This window comes from Hyla sarda, chromosome 5 (genome assembly GCF_029499605.1).
Source record: "Hyla sarda isolate aHylSar1 chromosome 5, aHylSar1.hap1, whole genome shotgun sequence".
NCBI lineage: Eukaryota > Metazoa > Chordata > Amphibia > Anura > Hylidae > Hyla > Hyla sarda.
The window spans coordinates 383,641,349-383,659,024 of NC_079193.1; the positions used below are offsets into that span (position 1 = coordinate 383,641,349).

General features: G+C 44.4%; 1 protein-coding gene across 6 annotated transcripts in view; it reads left to right on the forward strand.

Moving 5' to 3' along the window:
• The first annotated feature begins 5,151 nt into the window (after nt 1–5,151).
• Nucleotides 5,152–17,676, forward strand: part of LOC130274502 (lymphocyte antigen 6E-like) — a 36,689-nt gene continuing 24,164 nt past the window's right edge. For 3 of the 6 annotated variants that reach the window (XR_008844404.1, XR_008844405.1, XM_056522915.1), the window contains exon 1: nt 15,524–17,011. The gene's annotated coding sequence lies outside the window, so the exon portion shown is untranslated. Of the gene's footprint in view, nt 5,174–12,564; nt 12,784–13,233; nt 13,709–15,523; nt 17,012–17,676 lie in introns of those variants that run through there. The other 3 variants (XM_056522921.1, XM_056522919.1, XM_056522918.1) reach the window with 3 other exon arrangements.

Sequence of the window (17,676 nt, forward strand, 5' to 3'; positions counted from 1 at the left end):
GCCCCAGCGGTCGGACCCCTGCGATCTCAAACTTATCCCCTATCCTCAGGATAGGGGATAAGTTGTTCACCACTGGACTACTCCTTTAATAACAATGCCACAGGACTGCTCGTGGCCCCGTGGCCGCTTCGCTCCTCAAAGTCTTCCAGTACGGACGTCGAGGGAGACTTTACTTAAGTAGGGGGGTTTGTGATGTCCCAGTACGGGATATGCTCCTACAGTCCTGTCAGGTTGAGTCCCTGCACTTCCTCAGGGCTCACCTGCAGTGTTCCCCCATAATGTGTATAAGTTATATGTTTAGTTTAAAGGATTAAAGGACCTTTGATATGGTCACATGGTTGTTAGTCACATGATAATGGTTGTCACATGTTTAAGTAATATGTTTTGTTACCTAGAGAGCACCAGGTGACCAGATGACCCGCAGCTAGCCTATGGGCTCCTTGCTCAGCCCCCTTTATAAGGACAGGAGGAGCTGCAGTCGCTCTTTGCTCTTTCACTACACTTAGATCCTGAGGTCAAGTCCAGTCCAGATGTCTCAGAGCCAGTGTCCAGCACATATGGAGGCCTCAAGCCTAAATTACAGCCACAAGTCAGTAAGTCAACTCATTTATGTCTGCTTTAATCATCTTCAGTGAAGTCAATTATAGTCAGCATGACTGTGCTAAAGTCTGTCAAAGTCACTGCAAGTCCCAGCAGGCTGTGAGGTCCCTTGTGTTACTGGTCACCTCTCTGTGTACCTTAATACCCTGTAAAGACTGTTATACCTGCTCAACCTCAGTAAAATCTACTGTTACCTTTACCTGGCCGTAGAATATTATTTACCCCTGCCTAACCTAAGAATAATGGGATTACATTCGGGTGATTATTTAGTAGCCCTGGCGTCACAAACACTTAGGGGGTTAACACCATCTGCCCCTACACCTTTCCTACATCACATCACAACACCACAAGGACACTACAGAGGAGACAGGAGCTGTACAGATCAGATATATAACCAATAACTGCCTGCAGATCTCTATGGTACTATACAGGACAGGTGAGGACACTATAGAGGAGCCAGGAGCTGTACAGATCAGATATATAACCTATAACTGCCTGCAGATCTCTATGGTACCATACAGGACAGGTGAGGACACTACAGAGGAGAGAGGAGCTGTACAGATCAGATATATAACCTATAACTGCCTGCAGACCTCTATGGTACCATACAGAACAGGTGAGGACACTGCAGAGGAGCGAGGAGCTGTACAGATCAGATATATAACCTTTAACTGCCTGCAGATCTCTATGGTACCATACAGGACAGGTGAGGACACTGCAGAGGAGCGAGGAGCTGTACAGATCAGATATATAACCTATAACTGCCTGCAGATCTCTATGGTACCATACAGGACAGGTGAGGATACTATAGAGGAGACAGGAGCTGTACAGATCAGATACATAACCTATAACTGCCTGCAGATCTCTATGGTACCATACAGGACAGGTGAGGACACTATAGAGGAGACAGGAGCTGTACAGATCAGATACATAACCTATAACTGCCTGCAGATCTCTATGGTACTATACAGGACAGGTGAGGACACTACAGAGGAGACAGGAGCTGTACAGATCAATTATATAACCTATAACTGCCTGCAGATCTCTATGGTACCATACAGGACAGGTGAGGATACTACAGAGGAGTCAGGAGCTGTACAGATCAGATATATAACCTATACCTTCCTGCAGATCTCTATGGTGTCATACAGGACAGGTGAGGACACTACAGAGGAGCCAGGAGCTGTACAGATCAGATACATAACCTATAACTGCCTGCTGATCTCTATGGTACCATACAGGACAGGTGAGGACACTATAGAGGAGCCAGGAGCTGTACAGATTAGATATATAACCTATAACTGCCTGCAGATCTCTATGGTACCATACAGGACAGGTGAGGACACTATAGAGGAGCGAGGAGCTGTACAGATCAGATATATAACCTATAACTGCCTGCAGATCTCTATGGTACCATACAGGACAGGTGAGGACACTACAGAGGAGCCAGGAGCTGTACAGATCAGATACATAACCTATAACTGTATGCAGATCTCTATGGTACCATACAGGACAGGTGAGGACACTACAGAGGAGCCAGGAGCTGTACAGATCAGATACATAACCTATACCTGCCTGCAGATCTCTATGGTACCATACAGGACAGGTGAGGACAATACAGAGGAGACAGGAGCTGTACAGATCAGATACATAACCTATAACTGCCTGCAGATCTCTATGGTACTATACAGGACAGGTGAGGACACTACAGAGGAGACAGGAGCTGTACAGATCAATTATATAACCTATAACTGCCTGCAGATCTCTATGGTACCATACAGGACAGGTGAGGATACTACAGAGGAGTCAGGAGCTGTACAGATCAGATATATAACCTATACCTTCCTGCAGATCTCTATGGTGTCATACAGGACAGGTGAGGACACTACAGAGGAGCCAGGAGCTGTACAGATCAGATACATAACCTATAACTGCCTGCAGATCTCTATGGTACCATACAGTAGAGGTAAGGACACTATAGACGAGACAGGAGCTGTACAGATCAGATACATAACCCATAACTGCCTGCAGATCTCTATGGTGTCATACAGGACAGGTGAGGACACTATAGAGGAGCCAGGAGCTGTACAGATCAGATATATAACCTATAACTGCCTGCAGATCTCTATGGTACCATACAGTAGAGGTAAGGACACTATAGACGAGACAGGAGCTGTACAGATCAGATACATAACCCATAACTGCCTGCTGATCTCTATGGTACCATACAGGACAGGTGAGGACACTATAGAGGAGCCAGGAGCTGTACAGATTAGATATATAACCTATAACTGCGTGTAGACCTCTATGGTACCATACAGGACAGGTGAGGACACTATAGAGGAGCGAGGAGCTGTACAGATCAGATATATAACCTATAACTGCCTGCAGATCTCTATGGTACCATACAGGACAGGTGAGGACACTACAGAGGAGCCAGGAGCTGTACAGATCAGATACATAACCTATACCTGCCTGCAGATGTCTATGGTACCATACAGGACAGGTGAGGACAATACAGAGGAGCCAGGAGCTGTACAGATCAGATATATAACCTATAACTGCCTGCAGATCTCTATGGTACCATACAGGACAGGTGAGGACACTACAGAGGAGCCAGGAGCTGTACAGATCAGATACATAACCTATAACTGCCTGCAGACCTCTATGGTACCATACAGGACAGTTGACACTACAGAGGAGCCAGGAGCTGTACAGATCAGATACATAACCTTTCACTGCCTGCAGACCTCTATGGTACCATACAGGACAGGTGAGGACACTACAGAGGAGACAGAAGCTGTACAGATCAGATATATAACCTATAACTACCTGCAGACCTCTATGGTACCATACAGGACAGGTGAGGACACTGCAGAGGAGCTAGGAGCTGTACAGATCAGATATATAACCTATAACTACCTGCAGATCTCTATGGTACCATACAGGACAGGTGAGGACACTATAGAGGAGCCAGGAGCTGTACAGATCAGATATATAACCTATAACTGCCTTCAGATCTCTATGGTACCATACAGGACAGGTGAGGACACTGTAGAGGAGACAGGAGCTGTACAGATTAGATATATAACCTATAACTGCATGTAGACCTCTATGGTACCATACAGGACAGGTGAGGACACTACAGAGGAGACAGGAGCTGTACAGATCAGATATATAACCCATAACTGTATGCAGACCTCTATGGTACCATACAGGACAGGTGAGGACACTATAGAGGAGCAGGGAGCTGTACAGATCAGATACATAACCTATAACTGCCTGCAGATCTCTATGGTACCATACAGGACAGGTGAGGACACTGCAGAGGAGCGAGGAGCTGTACAGATCAGATATATAACCTATAACTGCCTGCAGATCTCTATGGTGTCATACAGGACAGGCGAGGACACTATAGAGGAGACAGGAGCTGTACAGATCAGATATATAACCTATAACTGCCTGCAGATCTCTATGGTACCATACAGGACAGGTGGGGACACTACAGAGGAGCCAGGAGCTGTACAGATCAGATACATAACCTATAACTGCCTGCAGACCTCTATGGTACCATACAGGACAGGTGAGGACACTATAGAGGAGACATGAGCTGTACAGATTAGATACATAACCTATAACTGCGTGTAGACCTCTATGGTACCATACAGGACAGGTGAGGACACTATAGAGGAGTGAGGAGCTGTACAGATCAGATACATAACCTATAACTGCCTGCAGATCTCTATGGTACCATACAGGACAGGTGAGGACACTACAGAGGAGACAGGAGCTGTACAGATCAGATATATAACCTATAACTACCTGCAGATCTCTATGGTACCATACAGGACAGGTGAGGACACTACAGAGGAGACAGGAGCTGTACATATCAGATATATAACCTATAACTGCCTGCAGACCTCTATGGTACCATACAGGACAGGTGAGGACACTACAGAGGAGCCAGGAGCTGTACAGATCAGATACATAACCTATAACTGCCTGCAGATCTCTATGGTACCATACAGGACAGGTGAGGACACTACAGAGGAGCCAGGAGCTGTACAGATCAGATACATAACCTATAACTGCCTGCAGATCTCTATGGTGTCATACAGGACAGGTGAGGACACTATAGAGGAGCGAGGAGCTGTAAAGATCAGATATATAACCTATACCGTCCTGCAGATCTCTATGGTGTCATACAGGACAGGTGAGGACACTACAGAGGAGAGAGGAGCTGTACAGATCAGATACATAACCTATAACTGCCTGCAGATCTCTATGGTGTCATACAGGACAGGTGAGGACACTATAGAGGAGCCAGGAGCTGTACAGATGAGATATATAACCCATAACTGCCTGCAGATCTCTATGGTACCATACAGGACAGGTGAGGACACTGCAGAGGAGCGAGGAGCTGTACAGATCAGATACATAACCTATAACTGCCTGCAGATCTCTATGGTACCATACAGGACAGGTGAGGACACTACAGAGGAGACAGGAGCTGTACAGATCAGATATATAACCTATAACTACCTGCAGATCTCTATGGTACCATACAGGACAGGTGAGGACACTACAGAGGAGACAGGAGCTGTACATATCAGATATATAACCTATAACTGCCTGCAGACCTCTATGGTACCATACAGGACAGGTGAGGACACTACAGAGGAGCCAGGAGCTGTACAGATCAGATACATAACCTATAACTGCCTGCAGATCTCTATGGTACCATACAGGACAGGTGAGGACACTACAGAGGAGCCAGGAGCTGTACAGATCAGATACATAACCTATAACTGCATGCAGATCTCTATGGTACCATACAGGACAGATGAGGACACTGCAGAGGAGCGAGGAGCTGTACAGATCAGATACATAACCTATAACTGCCTGCAGATCTCTATGGTGTCATACAGGACAGGTGAGGACACTATAGAGGAGCGAGGAGCTGTAAAGATCAGATATATAACCTATACCGTCCTGCAGATCTCTATGGTGTCATACAGGACAGGTGAGGACACTACAGAGGAGAGAGGAGCTGTACAGATCAGATACATAACCTATAACTGCCTGCAGATCTCTATGGTGTCATACAGGACAGGTGAGGACACTATAGAGGAGCCAGGAGCTGTACAGATGAGATATATAACCCATAACTGCCTGCAGATCTCTATGGTACCATACAGGACAGGTGAGGACACTGCAGAGGAGCGAGGAGCTGTACAGATCAGATACATAACCTATAACTGCCTGCAGATCTCTATGGTACCATACAGGACAGGTGGGGACACTATAGAGGAGACAGGAGCTGTACAGATTAGATAAATAACCTATAACTGCGTGTAGACCTCTATGGTACCATACAGGACAGGTGAGGACACTGCAGAGGAGCGAGGAGCTGTACAGATCAGATATATAACCTATAACTGCCTGCAGATCTCTATGTGTCATACAGGACAGGTTAGGACACTATAGAGGAGCGAGGAGCTGTACAGATCAGATATATAACCTATAACTGCCTGCAGATCTCTATGGTACCATACAGGACAGGTGAGGACACTGCAGAGGAGCGAGGAGCTGTACAGATTAGATATATAACCCATAACTGCCTGCAGATCTCTATGGTACCATACAGAACAGGTGAGGACATTATAGAGGAGCCAGGAGCTGTACAGATCAGATATATAACCTATAACTGCCTGCAGATCTCTATGGTACCATACAGGACAGGTGAGGACACTATAGAGAAGCCAGGAGCTGTACAGATCAGATATATAACCCATAACTGCCTGCAGATCTCTATGGTACCATACAGGACAGGTGAGGACACTACAGAGGAGCCAGGAGCTGTACAGATCAGATATATAACCTATAACTACCTGCAGATCTCTATGGTACCATAGAGGACAGGTGAAGACATTGAAGAGGAGACAGGAGCTGTACAGATCAGATATATAACCTATAACTGCCTGCAGACCTCTCTGGTACCATACAGGACAGGTGAGGACACTACAGAGGAGACAGGAGCTGTACAGATCAGATACATAACCTATAACTGCCTGCAGACCTCTATGGTACCATACAGGACAGGTGAGGACACTACAGAGGAGCCAGGAGCTGTACAGATCAGATACATAACCTATAACTGCATGCAGATCTCTATGGTACCATACAGGACAGGTGAGGTCACTGCAGAGGAGCGAGGAGCTGTACAGATCAGATATATAACCTATAACTGCCTGCAGATCTCTATGGTGTCATACAGGACAGGTGAGGACACTACAGAGGAGAGAGGAGCTGTACAGATCAGATACATAACCTATAACTGCCTGCAGATCTCTATGGTACCATACAGGACAGGTGAGGACACTACAGACGAGCCAGGAGCTGTACAGATCAGATATATAACCTATACCTTCCTGCAGATCTCTATGGTGTCATACAGGACAGGTGAGGATACTACAGAGGAGCCAGGAGCTGTGCAGATCAGATACATAACCTATAACTGCCTTCAGATCTCTATGGTACCATACAGGACAGGTGAGGACACTATAGAGGAGACAGGAGCTGTACAGATTAGATATATAACCTATAACTGCATGTAGACCTCTATGGTACCATACAGGACAGGTGAGGACACTACAGAGGAGACAGGAGCTGTACAGATCAGATATATAACCCATAACTGTATGCAGACCTCTATGGTACCATACAAGACAGGTGAGGACACTGCAGAGGAGCGAGGAGCTGTACAGATCAGATATATAACCTATAACTGCCTGCAGATCTCTATGGTACCATACAGGACAGGTGAGGAAACTACAGAGGAGCCAGGAGCTGTACAGATCAGATACATAATCTATAACTGCCTGCAGATCTCTATGGTATCATACAGGACAGGTGAGGACACTACAGAGGAGCGAGGAGCTGTACAGATCAGATACATAACCTATAACTGCCTGCAGATCTCTATGGTGTCATACAGGACAGGTGAGGACACTATAGAGGAGCTAGGAGCTGTACAGATGAGATATATAACCCATAACTGCCTGCAGATCTCTATGGTACCATACAGGACAGGTGAGGACACTGCAGAGGAGCGAGGAGCTGTACAGATCAGATACATAACCTATAACTGCCTGCAGATCTCTATGGTACCATACAGGACAGGTGGGGACACTATAGAGGAGACAGGAGCTGTACAGATTAGATAAATAACCTATAACTGCGTGTAGACCTCTATGGTACCATACAGGACAGGTGAGGACACTGCAGAGGAGCGAGGAGCTGTACAGATCAGATATATAACCTATAACTGCCTGCAGATCTCTATGGTACCATACAGGACAGGTGGGGACACTACAGAGGAGCGAGGAGCTGTACAGATTAGATATATAACCTATAACTGCCTGCAGATCTCTATGGTACCATACAGAACAGGTGAGGACATTATAGAGGAGCGAGGAGCTGTACAGATCAGATATATAACCTATAACTGCCTGCAGATCTCTATGGTACCATACAGGACAGGTGAGGACACTACAGAGGAGAGAGGAGCTGTACAGATCAGATATATAACCTATAACTTCCTGCAGATCTCTATGGTACCATACAGAACAGGTGAGGACATTATAGAGGAGCGAGGAGCTGTACAGATCAGATATATAACCTATAACTGCCTGCAGATCTCTATGGTACCATACAGGACAGGTGAGGACACTATAGAGGAGAGAGGAGCTGTACAGATCAGATATATAACCTATAACTGCCTGCAGATCTCTATGGTGTCATACAGGACAGGTGAGGACACTACAGAGGAGACAGGAGCTGAACAGATCAGATACATAACCTATAACTGCCTGCAGACCTCTATGTTGTCATACAGGACAGGTGAGGACACTATAGAGAAGCCAGGAGCTGTACAGATCAGATATATAACCCATAACTGCCTGCAGATCTCTATGGTACCATACAGGACAGGTGAGGACACTATAGAGGAGAGAGGAGCTGTACAGATCAGATATATAACCTATAACTACCTGCAGATCTCTATGGTACCATACAGGACAGGTGAGGACATTGTAGAGGAGACAGTAGCTGTACAGATCAGATATATAACCTATAACTGCCTGCAGATCTCTATGGTACCATACAGGGCAGGTGAGGACATTGTAGAGGAGACAGTAGCTGTACAGATCAGATATATAACCTATAACTGCCTGCAGACCTCTATGGTACCATACAGAACAGGTGAGGACACTACAGAAGAGCCAGGAGCTGTACAGATCAGATATATAAACTATAACTGCCTGCAGATCTCTATGGTACCATACAGGACAGGTGAGGACACTACAGAGGAGCCAGGAGCTGTACAGATCAGATATATAAACTATAACTGCCTGCAGATCTCTATGGTACCATACAGGACAGGTGAGGACACTACAGAGGAGACAGGAGCTGTACAGATCAGATATATAACCTATAACTGCCTGCAGATCTCTATGGTACCATACAGGACAGGTGAGGACACTACAGAGGAGCAAGGAGCTGTACAGATCAGATATATAACCTATAACTGCCTGCAGATCTCTATGGTACCATACAGGACAGGTGAGGACACTACAGAGGAGCCAGGAGCTGTACAGATCAGATATATAACCCATAACTCAAACACAGGACCCCTCTGGCCTAAACCTTGCTTAAAGTTTTGCTAGAATTTTCCTTCTCCGTAAACCAACTATTTGTAGTAAAGAATTGTACAAAACGTCAAACGCTATTTCACATCAACACCAGTAGATGGCAGCAAAGAGTATGGATGTGATATGAACTGGATTAACTCTTCACCTACTTCCAGGAACTTGATATAACGTCACAATACAATTCAAACATCATTAGAAAGCATTGAAATAATAGAGAAGTGACTCAGGTTGTGACTCATACGTTCAATTAAAAAGGGAAAGTCCCTGCAGGAACCTAGAGGTACCTGTCATAATCCGCCCAGTGATGACTATATCAGCCTGAACATTGTCACCTACTCACCTTACAGATACACGGCTGCGATTCTGCACAATTATCGGTGTAAACAGAAAAAAAACACAAATACAAAAATTGCTGATTTTTGGTTGTGTCCCATTCAAAAAAAAAAAAAAATCTGTCAAAAGTGATCAAAATGTCAGATCTATACATAAATGATACTAATAAAAACTACAGGTCACGGTGCAAAAAATGAGCCCTCGGTGGAGAAATGATTTAAAAAGTATAATCAATACTGATCAGCTGAAGTGTTAGGGGTGCGTTCAGAGATTCATCGAACCACCCAAATAGTGAATCAAGATGGCGGCCGGGGGCTGCTTATGTGCCGGATTTGGCAGGCCATAGAAGTATATTGTGGATTACACTGATCAGTGCTATGTCTATGTATATCAGCGAACAGTATTAGCAATCAAAATATTGCCATAATAGTCCTCTAAAAAGGTTTTAATTAAAGTGAATAAGCCCCTCCTCCAATAAAAAATGAAATTACCCTTTCTCATATTTTACAAATAAAAAATTGCAAAAAAAAAAAAAATGTAATAAATCAATAAATTTGATGTTGCTGGCGTGTCCGAACTATTAAAATATAATACTAATAATCCTGTACGGTGAACGGCGTAAAGTACAAAAATATTAAGTCCAAAGTTGCTGAATTTTGGCCACATCACATCCCAGAAAAAAGGGAAAAAAATTATAAAAATAAAACCACATATACACAAAAGTGGTTCCTCATACAGTCCAGTATACGGAAAAATGAGAAAGTTATAGGGGTCAGAAGAGGGCAACACTACATAGACTTATTTTGTTAAAAAAAAGTTTGAGCTTTTCTAATAGCCGTACAATAATAGAAAAGCATGTAAAGCATGTAAATACTACCCTCCCCCCCCTCCAAAATATATAAATATATATATATATATATATTTTTTTTTTTTATTTTTTTTTTATTTTTTTTTTTATTTATTTATTTATTTATTTTTTGCAAAATTGTATTATTTTTCTCAATTACCTGCCTAAATTAATATTTTTTGGTTGCACTGTACCTTTTATGGTAATGATTGCGAAAAAACAACAATAACAACACCAAGCCTCATACGGGTCTTTGGATGGAGCAACAAGAGTTAAAGGGGTTATCCAGGAAAAAACCTTTATATATATATATATATATATATATATATATATATATATATATATATATATATCTACTGGCTCCAGAAAGTTAAACAGATTTGTAAATTACTTCTATTAAAAAATCTTAATCCTTTCAGTACTTCTGAGCTTCTGAAGTTAAGGTTGTTCTTTTCTGTCTAATTGCTCTCTGATGATACCTGTCTCGGGAAACGCCCAGTTTAGAAGCAAATCCCCATAGCAAACCTCTTCTAAACTGGGCGGTTCCCGAGACAGGTGTCATCAGAGAGGACATAGATAGAAAAGAACAACCTTAACTTCAGAAGCTCATAAGTACCGAAAGGATTAAGATTTTTTAATAGAAGCAATTTACAAATCTGTTTAATGATATATATATATATATATATATATATATATATATATATATAAAACGTTTTTTCCTGGAATACCCCTTTAAATCTCTCAGAAGGAGGAAAAAATGAAAAGGCAAAAATAAAAATTTCCTGTGTCTGCAAGGGGCCAAAATGGGCCTAAAGGGTTAAAAAAACAAAAAAAAAAAAAACATTTACATAACATTCAAGAACAATTTGTGAAACAGCTGTTGTCTCTGTTCTGCACACCCCTGCGTCTCCCCCCCTGTATGTATGTGTTATACTCTAAAACAGTGGTCTTCAACCTGCGGACCTCCAGATGTTGCAAAACTACAACTTCCAGCATGCCCGGACAGCCAACGGCTGTCCGGGCATGCTGGGAGTTGTAGTTTTGCAACATCTGGAGGTCCACAGGTTGAAGACCACCGCTCTAAAATAATGAACAATCTGCTGGATCCGGCGAGTGCCTTCATTTATTCTTCATCTGGATTTTCTAGACTGGATTTAAAGGGGTTATCCAGAAATAGAAAAACAACCTAATTTCTTTTAAAAAAAAAACAGCTCCATGTCCACCCACAGGTAGGTTGTGGTATTACAACTTGGTTCCTTTCACTTTAATGGAACTGAGCTGCAGAACCGCACCCAACCTGGAGACAGACAGGGAGCGGTTCGTGAAAGAAATGTTTTCTATTCCTGGATAACCCCTTTCAGTCAGCAGAGCAGCATTAGCAGCAGCGCAATTCATTGTCACGCTACCTGTATTTATATTGTCACGCTACCTGTATTGGGGCAGTGGCTGCGCCTGACTATATTGTCTTTCTTTCTTGCATACTTAAAGGGGTACTCCACTGGAAAACATTTTTTTTTTTAAATCAACTGATGCCAGAAAATTAAACAGATTTGTAAATTACTTCTATTAGAAAAAAAAAAAATCTTAATCCTTCCAGTACTTATCAGCTGCTTTAAACTACAGAGGAAGTTCTTTTCTTTTTGAATTTCCTTTCTGCCTGACCACAGTGCTCTCTGCTGACACCTCTGGCCATGTCAGGAACTGTCAAGAGTAGGAGCAAATCCCCATAGAAAACCTTTCCAGCCCTGGACAGTTCCTAAAATGAACAGAGGTGTCAGCAGAGAGCACTGTGGTCAGGCAGGAAGGAAATTCAAGAACTTCCGGATCATAACAGCAGCTGATAAGTACTGGAAGGATTAAGATTTTTTTTAATAGAAGTAATTTACAAATCTGTTTAACTTTCTGGCACCAGTTGATTAAAAAAAAAATGTTTTCCAGTGGAGTATCACTTTAACAAAACATTTACTATACACAGGGAAATTATACCTTGGTCATATGATTCTTCTAGCCAATGATTGCTGGAGAAATCCCAACTCTACCTCCCTGTCTCAGGAGAAGGGGTGGACCCAAACAGCCCTCTTATTACCAGGCATACCTACACCTAGGCCACGTGTCTTCTGCCTATGTAAAGTCCTGTCGTCAATCAAGTCATTGGTACTATCCCTGCTGTGAGGATATCGTGCCCAAGTTTTTCATTTCCAAGAAGAAGTTTTCCATGTTTTGTCAGAGAGAAGAAGGCTGAACAAGAATCTCTCTGCAGCACACTCATCTCTTTGTTGTCCTTCAGTCAGGGTAAGTTCTGCTTGGCTACCACATTACAATAAGTTTTCCTGCCACTCCAACCTGCGAAGATCAGTAGTTTTTAGTAACTTTGGACTGAGAACATTTATATTTCCCTCTGCATTAGACATTACATATACAAGTGCTAAGAAACACCACAATAATTGCTAAATTCAGTAAAGCTAATATAAAAACATCATTTAAAGGGACAGTGACCAAATAACAATCATTGTGGCTAAAAAGCTGTAAGATCCCAAACTGTATCAAAGCTTCTGAATGACACTGGAATCACACAAGACGTTTAAGTAAAGTTGTTACATTTATTTAACAGAATCCCAGAGTCCAGAGGTCTCATTCCTGCGCTGTGTATACGGGGTGAGCTTCCCTGACAAAAAGTTGTGGTTGGGTCAAAGGGGAACACTAAATAAGCTATGCCACTCTGCCACGTGACATAACGGTTGAAGGACTACAACTCTCAGCATACCCACATGTGGTGTCCTGGTACCGTATAGTATATCGTACCTTGTATGGTGGTCCCCAAAGCCAGAGTTACTCCGTTCCGGCAGGGTCCTCCTGGTGGGATAGCCCCTAGTCACCTTTTCCTTCTTTAATTTTGTGATGTTTGTGAATGTATATTTAATTGTGTATATAGTGTCGCAGGACCTTAAGTCATGTGACTCATGTTAATTCTCTTAGGGTATGTTAAAGGACCTTCCTAGGTCACATGTGTGGTCACATGTTTGGACCATAATCCCTTGTGTAAAGTGATTGACAGATGGTATGGACCAATGAGCTCAAGGCCAGCCCCTGCCCATATAAGGGAGTTGCCAGCCAATCCTCGCTCTCTTGGGTTCCGGACTAGCAGAGAGTAGAGATCCGTGCAACTTACAAAGACAAGACCAGGCCGAAGCCTGATAATACCGCAACGTACCAAATCGTGAGTTATAATACAACTCCCCGCCAAAGTCTGCGTGACTGCTGGACCTAAACTCAATCCCCTAAATCCAGCAGAACACTGCATAAAAATCTCCTGAGCTTAAAACTCACAAGGTCCCAACCAACTGTCAGGATCCTAATAGACTCTGATTGTACAAAGACTGTTCCTGTTTAACTCTGCATAAAACCTGCAGTAAAAGTTCCGACAGTTTTCTGAAACCTCCGGTTGTGGACAATCATTTATTTTTACCTCCCTATCGCTCTTGGGACGGGTGGCGATAGGACAAGTATATACAGAGGAGCCCTCACCCTGGCATCACGAGTGTTAAGGGTTAACCATTAAACACCCATTAGTAACTGCACAGCTACAACCCATATACCCTACACCCCCACAAGCTTACCACACACACTGTAACCATCCTTACATCCAGTTCTACAACCAAACATTCATTACATACAAGGTAATTTTACTATATACATCCAGTGCAGCAGGGAGGTGGCCATACATCACCGCGGTATATGTTTGCTCTATGGGAGCATCTGCCACATATACCGCACAAAATACCACAATTCCATACACCTGAAAATAACCAAATGACATTAGGGATGTGCAGAACCATAGATTAGATGAATAAAGTGTCCACCCCTAGTGAGTATGTGCGGCTCCTCAAGTAATTCCTGTAACCCTAGTATACCATATCCCGACGCGTTTCCTCATGTGATAATGAGGTTTATCAGGGGACATTAACAGATTTAATCGATTTATAATCTTTTAATGTCGCCCGATGAACCCCATTATCACAAACTACATTTTAGCTTATAGCAGTGTTTTCCAACTAGAGAGCCTGCAGCTGTAGCAAAACTACAACTCACAGCATGCCCAGACAGGGCATGCTGGGAGTTGTAGTATTGCAACTGCTGGAAGTACCCTGGTTGGGAAAGACTAGCCTAGAGTATCTTCAGTCCTGTGTTAAATGTTCCTGGGCACGTTCTACCGCCATATTGTGCTCACTACTCAGTATGGACCTAAACGGACATTTCCTGCTGACAGATTTCCCATCATCACATATAGGGGGTGATGTTTGATTCTTTATTTTCGGATATTCCTGTTCTCATCTAGAGACTGAAAGGAATGAGAGAGTCTGCAGTTCAGGGTGGGGACACCTACACACCCCTCGGGGCGAGGAGCTCATCTCTGACAGGTGTAAGATGCCACAAAAACATTTTCTGAATCTTCACCATTACAAAGTGCACATAGCAGATGACTCCAAGGTGACTCCAGCTGTGGAAATACTACAACTCCCAGCATGCTCGGACAGCCGAAAGCTACACCTACACCATAGTCTATGTACCACAGCCAAATCACAAAGCCTGTAAGATGTCCACACGCTCTGTGGGCTCACAGGGGTAATGGGTTACACCACTGAAGCCATGTGACCAGAGACTACTACTCTCATCATCAACCCATGCTCAACCATTTGTAACTACTGAGAGGGTGCTACCAGTGTTCACATCACACAAGAACTACAATATCTAAGAAAAGGTGTAAACACATAACGGGCGCACACCATGATCAAATACTTAAAGGGGTACTCCAGCGCATAGACATCTTATCCCCTATCCTAAGGATAGGGGATAAGATGCTTGATCGCGGGGGTCCCGCCGTGATCTTGCACGCTGCACCCCGTTTAAAATCAGTCCCTGGAGCGTGTGACAGTGTGAACTGGTTTTAAACGGGGTGCGGCGTGCAAGATCACGGGGGTCCCCAGCGGTGGGACCCCCGCGATCAGGCATCTTATCCCCTACCCTTTGGCGCCCTGCACTGCACACGTGTTCAATCTGGTTGTCAAGCGGATCCTGAAGTGTTCTGCCATCTGCAAGACGTCCTAACAATGGGAAGGAAACTGTGCATGCACTTCAGCCACTCGTACACCACCAAGCACACCCTCCTTGAGCTGCAGCGTCAGAACGGTATCCCACAACATAGTCTTATTTGTGACGTCGCCACACGTTGGAATTCCACCCTCCATATGTTGGACAGACTATACGAACAAAGAAAAGCCATCACCGATTTCTTGATGATCCAAGCAGATAGGAGTACTCCCCTGTGTAACTTCAGTGTGAACCAGTGGAAGCTCATACGTGACACCTGCCGTTTGCTGAGGCCCTTTGATGAAGTCACATTATTTGTAAGTCGCCTGGATTACGGGATGAACGATGTCATTTCACTGCTTCATCTACTACAACAAGTGTTGGAAACGATGGCTGGTCAGGGCACTGGAGTTTTTCAAGTCATCTGACAGGAGAGGAGGATGATGAGGGGCAGAGCGGAGCACAGTTTAGGTTGGATGGCCGGTGATTCTAGTCATGTGACAGGAGAGGAGGAGCAGCCAGAGGAGCTGGAGGGTTATTACGAGGAAGGCGAGACAGAGGACCCAGACACACCGTGGCAGTATGCAGTGGTGATGGAGGCATGGAGTCCCTCCGAGTCACTGTCACAAATGGCACGATGCATGCTCACTTGCTTGCGTAGTGACCGCCGAATTATCACCATTCAGCAGCGGGATGACTTCTGGATCTCCACCTTATTAGACCCTCGCTACTGTCCCAGAATGGGGGCCTTTTTTACACCCACTAAGAGGGAAGACAAAATGACCTACTACAGAGGCATCCTATGTAGTCAGTTGGCCTATCGGCACCATCGTCCATCCTCTCGCAGGTCTGACTCGGGGGGCCCTCTGCGCTCACCTTCCACTGCCATGGCTACTGGGGAGGGGAGGGGTGGCAGGAGCAGTACCGGCTCAATCAGCAGCAGCCTGAGTCTACAGTCGCTGATGAGTAGCTTTCTTCACCCGCATAGTGAAGCAACTCATCACCAGCAGGTAGACATGGAGCAGGACCTGAACCAGCAGGTGATGGCTTACCTTGACATGATCATGCCAACAACCGTTGAAGATCCGCTGGACTTCTGGGCAGCCAAACTTGATTTGTGGCCACAACTAGCAGAGTTTGCCCTGGAAAAGCTGTCCTGCCCGCCCAGTAGTGTGCCATCAGAGCGGGTGTTTAGTGCGGTCGGGGCCATAGTCACCCCAAGGCGAACTCGTCTGTCCACCAAAAATGTGGAGAGACTGACGTTTGTGAAGATGAATCAGGGATGGATCAGCCAGGATTTCCAGCCACCAATGCCAGATGCATCAGAGTAGATTGACCATGGTTCCACCAACACTTCACAAATATGGATAGTGCCAAACAGATTTAAGGCGCTGCTCCCCAGTTACAAACATTCCTCCGCATCAGACCACAAGTAAGTATTGACGATGTGCATTAGCTAAAATGTAACTTTTCTTAGGATAAAATATATGGACCCACATTTTTTTTTATATCTAAGAAAACGAAAGGTGTTCAAAAAACCCATGTGCCACCTTCACCACCAAGTATTAATGTGATGGAAAGATCTCTAAAAGGTGGAAGGGAACAACATATGGTCCATTGTAACCAGTGGGGGTAAAAACTTCTACTCTCGCATTATTAATTCCCTTCTTGGCAAGTGTTACTCGCCCTAAAAAGGGCCGGCCCCACACAGGAACCTCTCCCTATTTCCCCGTTCAAACCCATTTCCCATTTTTAGTTTGAAATAGGGAGAGGTTCCTCTGTGGGGCTGCCCTTTTTTTAGGGCGAGTAACACTTGCCAAGAAGGGAATTAATAGGGCGAGTGTAGGGCCTTACATGGGAATTTTTTACCCCCACCTGCTACAATGGACCATACGTTGTTCCCTTTCACCTTTTGGAGGCAAGTGTTACTCGTCCTAAAAAGGGCGGCCCCACACAGGAACCTCTCCCTATTTACAACTAAAAACCCTGGGAAATGGCAGTGTTTGTAGGTGGAAATAGGGAAAGGTTCCTGTGTGGGGCCGCCCTTTTTAGGACGAGTAACACTTGCCAAGAAGGGAATTACTAATGCGAGAGTAG